General features: G+C 41.1%; 10 non-coding genes across 10 annotated transcripts in view; all 10 read left to right on the top strand.

Annotated features, from left to right (window-relative positions):
• The first annotated feature begins 507 nt into the window (after window positions 1-507).
• Window positions 508-579, top strand: Trnah-gug (transfer RNA histidin (anticodon GUG)). Its single transcript has one exon. It is a non-coding gene; the product is annotated as a tRNA-His (tRNA).
• Window positions 580-1,149: 570 nt separating this feature from the next.
• Trnah-gug (transfer RNA histidin (anticodon GUG)) lies at window positions 1,150-1,221 on the top strand. Its single transcript has one exon. It is a non-coding gene; the product is annotated as a tRNA-His (tRNA).
• A 249-nt stretch (window positions 1,222-1,470) lies between these two features.
• Trnah-gug (transfer RNA histidin (anticodon GUG)) lies at window positions 1,471-1,542 on the top strand. The gene has a single exon. It is a non-coding gene; the product is annotated as a tRNA-His (tRNA).
• A 570-nt stretch (window positions 1,543-2,112) lies between these two features.
• Window positions 2,113-2,184, top strand: Trnah-gug (transfer RNA histidin (anticodon GUG)). Its single transcript has one exon. It is a non-coding gene; the product is annotated as a tRNA-His (tRNA).
• Window positions 2,185-2,440: 256 nt separating this feature from the next.
• On the top strand, window positions 2,441-2,512 carry Trnah-gug (transfer RNA histidin (anticodon GUG)). Its single transcript has one exon. It is a non-coding gene; the product is annotated as a tRNA-His (tRNA).
• Window positions 2,513-4,052: 1,540 nt separating this feature from the next.
• On the top strand, window positions 4,053-4,124 carry Trnah-gug (transfer RNA histidin (anticodon GUG)). Its single transcript has one exon. It is a non-coding gene; the product is annotated as a tRNA-His (tRNA).
• Window positions 4,125-5,338: 1,214 nt separating this feature from the next.
• Window positions 5,339-5,410, top strand: Trnah-gug (transfer RNA histidin (anticodon GUG)). Its single transcript has one exon. It is a non-coding gene; the product is annotated as a tRNA-His (tRNA).
• Window positions 5,411-7,927: 2,517 nt separating this feature from the next.
• Window positions 7,928-7,999, top strand: Trnah-gug (transfer RNA histidin (anticodon GUG)). Its single transcript has one exon. It is a non-coding gene; the product is annotated as a tRNA-His (tRNA).
• Window positions 8,000-10,516: 2,517 nt separating this feature from the next.
• On the top strand, window positions 10,517-10,588 carry Trnah-gug (transfer RNA histidin (anticodon GUG)). Its single transcript has one exon. It is a non-coding gene; the product is annotated as a tRNA-His (tRNA).
• Window positions 10,589-12,777: 2,189 nt separating this feature from the next.
• Window positions 12,778-12,798, top strand: part of Trnah-gug (transfer RNA histidin (anticodon GUG)) — a 72-nt gene continuing 51 nt past the window's right edge. The window contains exon 1 of the tRNA in view: window positions 12,778-12,798. This exon is cut by the window's right edge and continues 51 nt beyond it. This is a non-coding gene — a tRNA (tRNA-His).

Raw genomic sequence — 12,798 nt, 5'->3', positions numbered from 1 at the left:
TTGCATCTATTCTGGAATTTCTTGAATGATTGCATTTTAAACTGCAAACACTATCAAATCATTGGAACTTATTGAAAACTTTTGCATGAACATAATCAGCAGAGTGGCGCAGCGGAAGCGTACTGGGCCCATAACCCAGAGGTCGATGGATCAAAACCATGCATCCTCTGCTACATACATGCTGTGATCGTATGGTGGTTAGTACTTCACGTTGTGGCCGTGACAACCCAGGTTCGAATCCTGTTCACAGCAGATTTGTTTTTTATTTTTTGTTTGTTTCTGGCGATTGTTTTAAGTTGCTTTGCATTTGTGAACAAACATAAAAATTCTGGTTGCATCTATTCTCGAATTTCTTGAATGATTGCATTTTAAACTGCAAAGACTTTCAAATCATTGTAACTTATTGAAAACTGGTGCATCGTCAAAATCAGCAGAGTGGCGCAGCGAAGCGTGCTGGGCCCATAACCCAGAGGTCGATCGATCGAAACCATCTTCTGATATATACATGCTGTGATCGTATAGTGGTTAGTACTTCACGTTGTGGCCGTGACAACCCAGGTTCGAATCCTGGTCACAGCAGATTTGTTTTTTGTTTGTTTCTGGCGATTGTTTTAAGTTGCTTTGCATTTGTGAACAAACATACAAATTCTGGTTGCATCTATTCTGGAATTTCTTGAATGATTCCATTTTAAACTGCAAACACTTTCAAATTATTGGAACTTATTGAAAACTTTTGCATGAACATAATCAGCAGAGTGGCGCAGCGGAAGCGTGCTGGGCCCATAACCCAGAGGTCGATGGATCGAAACCATCCTCTGCTACATACATGCTGTGATCGTATAGTGGTTAGTACTTCACGTTGTGGCCGTGACAACCCAGATTCGAATCCTGGTCACAGCAGATTTGTTTTTTGTTTGTTTCTGGCGATTGTTTTAAGTTGCTTTGCATTTGTGAACAAACATAAAAATTCTGGTTGCGTCTATTCTGGAATTTCTTGAACGATTGCATTTTAAACTGCAAAGACTTTCAAGTTATTGGAACTTATTGAAAACTGGTGCATCGTCAAAATCAGCAGAGTGGCGCAGCGGAAGCGTGCTGGGCCCATAACCCAGAGGTCGATGGATCGAAACCATCCTCTGCTACATACATGCTGTGATCGTATAGTGGTTAGTACTTCACGTTGTGGCCGTGACAACCCAGGTTCGAATCCTGGTCACAGCAGATTTGTTTTAGGTTTGTTTCTGGCGATTGTTTTAAGTTGCTTTGCATTTGTGAACAAACATAAAAATTCTGGTTGCATCTATTCTCGAATTTTTTGAATGATTGCATTTTAAACTGCAAACACTTTCAAGTTATTGAAACTTATTGAAAACTGTTGCATGAACATAATCAGCAGAGTGGCGCAGCGGAAGCGTGCTGGGCCCATAACGCAGAGGTTGAGGGATCGAAACCATCCTCTGCTACATACATGCTGTGATCGTATAGTGGTTAGTACTTCACGTTGTGGCCGTGACAACCCAGGTTCGAATCCTGGTCACAGCAGATTTGTTTTTTGTTTGTTTCTGGCGATTGTTTTAAGTTGCTTTGCATTTGTGAACAGAGATAAAAATTCTGGTTGCATCTATTCTGGAATTTCTTGAATGATTCCATTTTAAACTGCAAACACTTTCAAATTATTGGAACTTATTGAAAACTTTTGCATGAACATAATCAGCAGAGTGGCGCAGCGGAAGCGTGCTGGGCCCATAACCCAGAGGTCGATGGATCGAAACCATCCTCTGCTACATACATGCTGTGATCGTATAGTGGTTAGTACTTCACGTTGTGGCCGTGACAACCCAGATTCGAATCCTGGTCACAGCAGATTTGTTTTTTGTTTGTTTCTGGCGATTGTTTTAAGTTGCTTTGCATTTGTGAACAAACATAAAAATTCTGGTTGCGTCTATTCTGGAATTTCTTGAACGATTGCATTTTAAACTGCAAAGATTTTCAAGTTATTGGAACTTATTGAAAACTGGTGCATCGTCAAAATCAGCAGAGTGGCGCAGCGGAAGCGTGCTGGGCCCATAACCCAGAGGTCGATGGATCGAAACCATCCTCTGCTACATACATGCTGTGATCGTATAGTGGTTAGTACTTCACGTTGTGGCCGTGACAACCCAGGTTCGAATCCTGGTCACAGCAGATTTGTTTTTTATTTTTTGTTTGTTTCTGGCGATTGTTTTAAGTTGCTTTGCATTTGTAAACAAACATACAAATTATGGTTGCATCTATTCTGGAATTTCTTGAATGATTGCATTTTAAACTGCAAACACTATCAAATTATTGGAACTTATTGAAAACGTTTGCATGAACATAATCAGCAGAGTGGCGCAGCGGAAGCGTACTGGGCCCATAACCCAGAGGTCGATGGATCAAAACCATCCTCTGCTACATACATGCTGTGATCGTATAGTGGTTAGTACTTCACGTTGTGGCCGTGACAACCCAGGTTCGAATCCTGGTCACAGCAGATTTGTTTTAGGTTTGTTTCTGGCGATTGTTTTAAGTTGCTTTGCATTTGTGAACAAACATAAAAATTCTGGTTGCATCTATTCTGGAATTTCTTGAATGTTTGCATTTTAAACTGCAAACACTATCAAATTATTGGAACTTATTGAAAACTTTTGCATGAACATAATCAGCAGAGTGGCGCAGCGGAAGCGTGCTGGGCCCATAACCCAGAGGTCGATGGATCGAAACCATCCTCTGCTCCATACATGCTGTGATCGTATAGTGGTTAGTACTTCACGTTGTGGCCGTGACAACCCAGATTCGAATCCTGGTCACAGCAGATTTGTTTTAGGTTTGTTTCTGACGATTGTTTTAAGTTGCTTTGCATTTGTGAACAAACATAAAAATTCTGGTTGCGTCTATTCTGGAATTTCTTGAACGATTGCATTTTAAACTGCAAAGACTTTCAAATCATTGGAACTTATTGAAAACTGGTGCATCGGCAAAATCAGCAGAGTGGCGCAGCGGAAGCGTGCTGGGCCCATAACCCAGAGGTCGATGGATCGAAACCATCCTCTGCTACATACATGCTGTGATCGTATAGTGGTTAGTACTTCACGTTGTGGCCGTGACAACCCAGATTCGAATCCTGGTCACAGCAGATTTGTTTTTTGTTTGTTTCTGGCGATTGTTTTAAGTTGCTTTGCATTTGTGAACAAACATAAAAATTCTGGTTGCATCTATTCTCGAATTTCTTGAATGATTCCATTTTAAACTGCAAACACTTTCAAATTATTGGAACTTATTGAAAACTTTTGCATGAACATAATCAGCAGAGTGGCGCAGCGGAAGCGTGCTGGGCCCATAACCCAGAGGTCGATGGATCGAAACCATCCTCTGCTCCATACATGCTGTGATCGTATAGTGGTTAGTACTTCACGTTGTGGCCGTGACAACACAGATTCGAATCCTGGTCACAGCAGTTTTGTTTTTTGTTTGTTTCTGGCGATTGTTTTAAGTTGCTTTGCATTTGTGAACAAACATAAAAATTCTGGTTGCATCTATTCTCGAATTTCTTGAATGATTCCATTTTAAACTGCAAACACTTTCAAATTATTGGAACTTATTGAAAACTTTTGCATGAACATAATCAGCAGAGTGGCGCAGCGGAAGCGTGCTGGGCCCATAACCCAGAGGTCGATGGATCGAAACCATCCTCTGCTACATACATGCTGTGATCGTATAGTGGTTAGCACTTCACGTTGTGGCCGTGACAACCCAGGTTCGAACCGTGGTCACAGCAGATTTGTTTTTTGTTTTTTGTTTGTTTCTGGCGATTGTTTTAAGTTGCTTTGCATTTGTGAACAAACATAAAAATTCTGGTTGCATCTATTCTCGAATTTTTTGAATGATTGCATTTTAAACTGCAAACACTTTCAAGTTATTGAAACTTATTGAAAACTGTTGCATGAACATAATCAGCAGAGTGGCGCAGCGGAAGCGTGCTGGGCCCATAACGCAGAGGTTGAGGGATCGAAACCATCCTCTGCTACATACATGCTGTGATCGTATAGTGGTTAGTACTTCACGTTGTGGCCGTGACAACCCAGGTTCGAATCCTGGTCACAGCAGATTTGTTTTTTGTTTGTTTCTGGCGATTGTTTTAAGTTGCTTTGCATTTGTGAACAAAGATAAAAATTCTGGTTGCATCTATTCTGGAATTTCTTGAATGATTCCATTTTAAACTGCAAAGACTTTCAAATTATTGGAACTTATTGAAAACTTTTGCATGAACATAATCAGCAGAGTGGCGCAGCGGAAGCGTGCTGGGCCCATAACCCAGAGGTCGATGGATCGAAACCATCCTCTGCTCCATACATGCTGTGATCGTATTCACGTTGTGGCCGTGACAACCCAGATTCGAATTCTGGTCACAGCAGATTTGTTTTTTGTTTGTTTCTGGCGATTGTTTTAAGTTGCTTTGCATTTGTGAACAAACATAAAAATTCTGGTTGCGTCTATTCTGGAATTTCTTGAACGATTGCATTTTAAACTGCAAACACTTTCAAATTATTGGAACTTATTGAAAACTGGTGCATCGTCAAAATCAACAGAGTGGCGCAGCGGAAGCGTGCTGGGCCCATAACCCAGAGTTCGATGGATCGAAACCATCCTCTGCTACATACATGCTGTGATCGTATAGTGGTTAGCACTTCACGTTGTTGCCGTGACAACCCAGGTTCGAATGCTGGTCACAGCAGATTTGTTTTTTGTTTTTTGCTTGTTTTTTGGCGATTGTTTTAAGTTGCTTTGCATTTGTGAACAAACATAAAAATTCTGGTTGCATCTATTCTCGAATTTTTTGAATGATTGCATTTTAAACTGCAAACACTTTCAAATTATTGGAACTTATTGAAAACTGTTGCATGAACATAATCAGCAGAGTGGCGCAGCGGAAGCGTGCTGGGCCCATAACCCAGAGGTCGATGGATCGAAACCATCCTCTGCTACATACATGCTGTGATCGTATAGTGGTTAGCACTTCACGTTGTGGCCGTGACAACCCAGGTTCGAACCGTGGTCACAGCATATTTGTTTTTTGTTTTTTGTTTGTTTCTGGCGATTGTTTTAAGTTGCTTTGCATTTGTGAACAAACATAAAAATTCTGGTTGCATCTATTCTCGAATTTTTTGAATGATTGCATTTTAAACTGCAAACACTTTCAAGTTATTGAAACTTATTGAAAACTGTTGCATGAGCATAATCAGCAGAGTGGCGCAGCGGAAGCGTGCTGGGCCCATAACGCAGAGGTTGAGGGATCGAAACCATCCTCTGCTACATACATGCTGTGATCGTATAGTGGTTAGTACTTCACGTTGTGGCCGTGACAACCCAGGTTCGAATCCTGGTCACAGCAGATTTGTTTTTTGTTTGTTTCTGGCGATTGTTTTAAGTTGCTTTGCATTTGTGAACAAAGATAAAAATTCTGGTTGCATCTATTCTGGAATTTCTTGAATGATTCCATTTTAAACTGCAAAGACTTTCAAATTATTGGAACTTATTGAAAACTTTTGCATGAACATAATCAGCAGAGTGGCGCAGCGGAAGCGTGCTGGGCCCATAACCCAGAGGTCGATGGATCGAAACCATCCTCTGCTCCATACATGCTGTGATCGTATAGTGGTTAGTACTTCACGTTGTGGCCGTGACAACCCAGATTCGAATCCTGGTCACAGCAGATTTGTTTTAGGTTTGTTTCTGACGATTGTTTTAAGTTGCTTTGCATTTGTGAACAAACATAAAAATTCTGGTTGCGTCTATTCTGGAATTTCTTGAACGATTGCATTTTAAACTGCAAAGACTTTCAAATCATTGGAACTTATTGAAAACTGGTGCATCGGCAAAATCAGCAGAGTGGCGCAGCGGAAGCGTGCTGGGCCCATAACCCAGAGGTCGATGGATCGAAACCATCCTCTGCTACATACATGCTGTGATCGTATAGTGGTTAGTACTTCACGTTGTGGCCGTGACAACCCAGATTCGAATCCTGGTCACAGCAGATTTGTTTTTTGTTTGTTTCTGGCGATTGTTTTAAGTTGCTTTGCATTTGTGAACAAACATAAAAATTCTGGTTGCATCTATTCTCGAATTTCTTGAATGATTCCATTTTAAACTGCAAAGACTTTCAAATTATTGGAACTTATTGAAAACTTTTGCATGAACATAATCAGCAGAGTGGCGCAGCGGAAGCGTGCTGGGCCCATAACCCAGAGGTCGATGGATCGAAACCATCCTCTGCTCCATACATGCTGTGATCGTATAGTGGTTAGTACTTCACGTTGTGGCCGTGACAACACAGATTCGAATCCTGGTCACAGCAGTTTTGTTTTTTGTTTGTTTCTGGCGATTGTTTTAAGTTGCTTTGCATTTGTGAACAAACATAAAAATTCTGGTTGCATCTATTCTCGAATTTCTTGAATGATTCCATTTTAAACTGCAAACACTTTCAAATTATTGGAACTTATTGAAAACTTTTGCATGAACATAATCAGCAGAGTGGCGCAGCGGAAGCGTGCTGGGCCCATAACCCAGAGGTCGATGGATCGAAACCATCCTCTGCTCCATACATGCTGTGATCGTATAGTGGTTAGCACTTCACGTTGTGGCCGTGACAACCCAGGTTCGAACCGTGGTCACAGCAGATTTGTTTTTTGTTTTTTGTTTGTTTCTGGCGATTGTTTTAAGTTGCTTTGCATTTGTGAACAAACATAAAAATTCTGGTTGCATCTATTCTCGAATTTTTTGAATGATTGCATTTTAAACTGCAAACACTTTCAAGTTATTGAAACTTATTGAAAACTGTTGCATGAACATAATCAGCAGAGTGGCGCAGCGGAAGCGTGCTGGGCCCATAACCCAGAGGTCGATGGATCGAAACCATCCTCTGCTACATACATGCTGTGATCGTATAGTGGTTAGTACTTCACGTTGTGGCCGTGACAACCCAGATTCGAATTCTGGTCACAGCAGATTTGTTTTTTGTTTGTTTCTGGCGATTGTTTTAAGTTGCTTTGCATTTGTGAACAAACATAAAAATTCTGGTTGCGTCTATTCTGGAATTTCTTGAACGATTGCATTTTAAACTGCAAACACTTTCAAATTATTGGAACTTATTGAAAACTGGTGCATCGTCAAAATCAACAGAGTGGCGCAGCGGAAGCGTGCTGGGCCCATAACCCAGAGTTCGATGGATCGAAACCATCCTCTGCTCCATACATGCTGTGATCGTATAGTGGTTAGCACTTCACGTTGTTGCCGTGACAACCCAGGTTCGAATGCTGGTCACAGCAGATTTGTTTTTTGTTTTTTGCTTGTTTCTGGCGATTGTTTTAAGTTGCTTTGCATTTGTGAACAAACATAAAAATTCTGGTTGCATCTATTCTGGAATTTTTTGAATGATTGCATTTTAAACTGCAAACACTTTCAAATTATTGGAACTTATTGAAAACTGGTGCATGAACATAATCAGCAGAGTGGCGCAGCGGAAGCGTGCTGGGCCCATAACCCAGAGGTCGATGGATCGAAACCATCCTCTGCTACATACATGCTGTGATCGTATAGTGGTTAGCACTTCACGTTGTGGCCGTGACAACCCAGGTTCGAACCGTGGTCACAGCATATTTGTTTTTTGTTTTTTGTTTGTTTCTGGCGATTGTTTTAAGTTGCTTTGCATTTGTGAACAAACATAAAAATTCTGGTTGCATCTATTCTCGAATTTTTTGAATGATTGCATTTTAAACTGCAAACACTTTCAAGTTATTGAAACTTATTGAAAACTGTTGCATGAACATAATCAGCAGAGTGGCGCAGCGGAAGCGTGCTGGGCCCATAACGCAGAGGTTGAGGGATCGAAACCATCCTCTGCTACATACATGCTGTGATCGTATAGTGGTTAGTACTTCACGTTGTGGCCGTGACAACCCAGGTTCGAATCCTGGTCACAGCAGATTTGTTTTTTGTTTGTTTCTGGCGATTGTTTTAAGTTGCTTTGCATTTGTGAACAAAGATAAAAATTCTGGTTGCATCTATTCTGGAATTTCTTGAATGATTCCATTTTAAACTGCAAAGACTTTCAAATTATTGGAACTTATTGAAAACTTTTGCATGAACATAATCAGCAGAGTGGCGCAGCGGAAGCGTGCTGGGCCCATAACCCAGAGGTCGATGGATCGAAACCATCCTCTGCTCCATACATGCTGTGATCGTATAGTGGTTAGTACTTCACGTTGTGGCCGTGACAACCCAGATTCGAATCCTGGTCACAGCAGATTTGTTTTAGGTTTGTTTCTGACGATTGTTTTAAGTTGCTTTGCATTTGTGAACAAACATAAAAATTCTGGTTGCGTCTATTCTGGAATTTCTTGAACGATTGCATTTTAAACTGCAAAGACTTTCAAATCATTGGAACTTATTGAAAACTGGTGCATCTGCAAAATCAGCAGAGTGGCGCAGCGGAAGCGTGCTGGGCCCATAACCCAGAGGTCGATGGATCGAAACCATCCTCTGCTACATACATGCTGTGATCGTATAGTGGTTAGTACTTCACGTTGTGGCCGTGACAACCCAGATTCGAATCCTGGTCACAGCAGATTTGTTTTTTGTTTGTTTCTGGCGATTGTTTTAAGTTGCTTTGCATTTGTGAACAAACATAAAAATTCTGGTTGCATCTATTCTCGAATTTCTTGAATGATTCCATTTTAAACTGCAAAGACTTTCAAATTATTGGAACTTATTGAAAACTTTTGCATGAACATAATCAGCAGAGTGGCGCAGCGGAAGCGTGCTGGGCCCATAACCCAGAGGTCGATGGATCGAAACCATCCTCTGCTCCATACATGCTGTGATCGTATAGTGGTTAGTACTTCACGTTGTGGCCGTGACAACACAGATTCGAATCCTGGTCACAGCAGTTTTGTTTTTTGTTTGTTTCTGGCGATTGTTTTAAGTTGCTTTGCATTTGTGAACAAACATAAAAATTCTGGTTGCATCTATTCTCGAATTTCTTGAATGATTCCATTTTAAACTGCAAACACTTTCAAATTATTGGAACTTATTGAAAACTTTTGCATGAACATAATCAGCAGAGTGGCGCAGCGGAAGCGTGCTGGGCCCATAACCCAGAGGTCGATGGATCGAAACCATCCTCTGCTCCATACATGCTGTGATCGTATAGTGGTTAGCACTTCACGTTGTGGCCGTGACAACCCAGGTTCGAACCGTGGTCACAGCAGATTTGTTTTTTGTTTTTTGTTTGTTTCTGGCGATTGTTTTAAGTTGCTTTGCATTTGTGAACAAACATAAAAATTCTGGTTGCATCTATTCTCGAATTTTTTGAATGATTGCATTTTAAACTGCAAACACTTTCAAGTTATTGAAACTTATTGAAAACTGTTGCATGAACATAATCAGCAGAGTGGCGCAGCGGAAGCGTGCTGGGCCCATAACCCAGAGGTCGATGGATCGAAACCATCCTCTGCTACATACATGCTGTGATCGTATAGTGGTTAGTACTTCACGTTGTGGCCGTGACAACCCAGATTCAAATTCTGGTCACAGCAGATTTGTTTTTTGTTTGTTTCTGGCGATTGTTTTAAGTTGCTTTGCATTTGTGAACAAACATAAAAATTCTGGTTGCGTCTATTCTGGAATTTCTTGAACGATTGCATTTTAAACTGCAAACACTTTCAAATTATTGGAACTTATTGAAAACTGGTGCATCGTCAAAATCAACAGAGTGGCGCAGCGGAAGCGTGCTGGGCCCATAACCCAGAGTTCGATGGATCGAAACCATCCTCTGCTCCATACATGCTGTGATCGTATAGTGGTTAGCACTTCACGTTGTTGCCGTGACAACCCAGGTTCGAATGCTGGTCACAGCAGATTTGTTTTTTGTTTTTTGCTTGTTTCTGGCGATTGTTTTAAGTTGCTTTGCATTTGTGAACAAACATAAAAATTCTGGTTGCATCTATTCTGGAATTTTTTGAATGATTGCATTTTAAACTGCAAACACTTTCAAATTATTGGAACTTATTGAAAACTGTTGCATGAACATAATCAGCAGAGTGGCGCAGCGGAAGCGTGCTGGGCCCATAACCCAGAGGTCGATGGATCGAAACCATCCTCTGCTACATACATGCTGTGATCGTATAGTGGTTAGCACTTCACGTTGTGGCCGTGACAACCCAGGTTCGAACCGTGGTCACAGCAGATTTGTTTTTTGTTTTTTGTTTGTTTCTGGCGATTGTTTTAAGTTGCTTTGCATTTGTGAACAAACATAAAAATTCTGGTTGCATCTATTCTCGAATTTTTTGAATGATTGCATTTTAAACTGCAAACACTTTCAAGTTATTGAAACTTATTGAAAACTGTTGCATGAACATAATCAGCAGAGTGGCGCAGCGGAAGCGTGCTGGGCCCATAACGCAGAGGTTGAGGGATCGAAACCATCCTCTGCTACATACATGCTGTGATCGTATAGTGGTTAGTACTTCACGTTGTGGCCGTGACAACCCAGGTTCGAATCCTGGTCACAGCAGATTTGTTTTTTGTTTGTTTCTGGCGATTGTTTTAAGTTGCTTTGCATTTGTGAACAAAGATAAAAATTCTGGTTGCATCTATTCTGGAATTTCTTGAATGATTCCATTTTAAACTGCAAAGACTTTCAAATTATTGGAACTTATTGAAAACTTTTGCATGAACATAATCAGCAGAGTGGCGCAGCGGAAGCGTGCTGGGCCCATAACCCAGAGGTCGATGGATCGAAACCATCCTCTGCTCCATACATGCTGTGATCGTATAGTGGTTAGTACTTCACGTTGTGGCCGTGACAACCCAGATTCGAATCCTGGTCACAGCAGATTTGTTTTAGGTTTGTTTCTGACGATTGTTTTAAGTTGCTTTGCATTTGTGAACAAACATAAAAATTCTGGTTGCGTCTATTCTGGAATTTCTTGAACGATTGCATTTTAAACTGCAAAGACTTTCAAATCATTGGAACTTATTGAAAACTGGTGCATCGGCAAAATCAGCAGAGTGGCGCAGCGGAAGCGTGCTGGGCCCATAACCCAGAGGTCGATGGATCGAAACCATCCTCTGCTACATACATGCTGTGATCGTATAGTGGTTAGTACTTCACGTTGTGGCCGTGACAACCCAGATTCGAATCCTGGTCACAGCAGATTTGTTTTTTGTTTGTTTCTGGCGATTGTTTTAAGTTGCTTTGCATTTGTGAACAAACATAAAAATTCTGGTTGCATCTATTCTCGAATTTCTTGAATGATTCCATTTTAAACTGCAAACACTTTCAAATTATTGGAACTTATTGAAAACTTTTGCATGAACATAATCAGCAGAGTGGCGCAGCGGAAGCGTGCTGGGCCCATAACCCAGAGGTCGATGGATCGAAACCATCCTCTGCTCCATACATGCTGTGATCGTATAGTGGTTAGTACTTCACGTTGTGGCCGTGACAACCCAGATTCGAATCCTGGTCACAGCAGATTTGTTTTAGGTTTGTTTCTGACGATTGTTTTAAGTTGCTTTGCATTTGTGAACAAACATAAAAATTCTGGTTGCATCTATTCTCGAATTTTTTGAATGATTGCATTTTAAACTGCAAACACTTTCAAGTTATTGAAACTTATTGAAAACTGTTGCATGAACATAATCAGCAGAGTGGCGCAGCGGAAGCGTGCTGGGCCCATAACCCAGAGGTCGATGGATCGAAACCATCCTCTGCTACATACATGCTGTGATCGTATAGTGGTTAGTACTTCACGTTGTGGCCGTGACAACCCAGATTCGAATTCTGGTCACAGCAGATTTGTTTTTTGTTTGTTTCTGGCGATTGTTTTAAGTTGCTTTGCATTTGTGAACAAACATAAAAATTCTGGTTGCGTCTATTCTGGAATTTCTTGAACGATTGCATTTTAAACTGCAAACACTTTCAAATTATTGGAACTTATTGAAAACTGGTGCATCGTCAAAATCAACAGAGTGGCGCAGCGGAAGCGTGCTGGGCCCATAACCCAGAGTTCGATGGATCGAAACCATCCTCTGCTCCATACATGCTGTGATCGTATAGTGGTTAGCACTTCACGTTGTTGCCGTGACAACCCAGGTTCGAATGCTGGTCACAGCAGATTTGTTTTTTGTTTTTTGCTTGTTTCTGGCGATTGTTTTAAGTTGCTTTGCATTTGTGAACAAACATAAAAATTCTGGTTGCATCTATTCTGGAATTTTTTGAATGATTGCATTTTAAACTGCAAACACTTTCAAATTATTGGAACTTATTGAAAACTGGTGCATGAACATAATCAGCAGAGTGGCGCAGCGGAAGCGTGCTGGGCCCATAACCCAGAGGTCGATGGATCGAAACCATCCTCTGCTACATACATGCTGTGATCGTATAGTGGTTAGCACTTCACGTTGTGGCCGTGACAACCCAGGTTCGAACCGTGGTCACAGCAGATTTGTTTTTTGTTTTTTGTTTGTTTCTGGCGATTGTTTTAAGTTGCTTTGCATTTGTGAACAAACATAAAAATTCTGGTTGCATCTATTCTCGAATTTTTTGAATGATTGCATTTTAAACTGCAAACACTTTCAAGTTATTGAAACTTATTGAAAACTGTTGCATGAACATAATCAGCAGAGTGGCGCAGCGGAAGCGTGCTGGGCCCATAACGCAGAGGTTGAGGGATCGAAACCATCCTCTGCTACATACATGCTGTGATCGTATAGTGGTTA

Source organism: Phallusia mammillata, chromosome 7 (assembly GCF_965637545.1).
Source record: "Phallusia mammillata chromosome 7, kaPhaMamm4.hap1.1, whole genome shotgun sequence".
Lineage (NCBI taxonomy): Eukaryota > Metazoa > Chordata > Ascidiacea > Phlebobranchia > Ascidiidae > Phallusia > Phallusia mammillata.
Note: the sequence above shows the minus strand (reverse complement) of the source record. Positions and strands in the feature narration are given on the sequence as shown.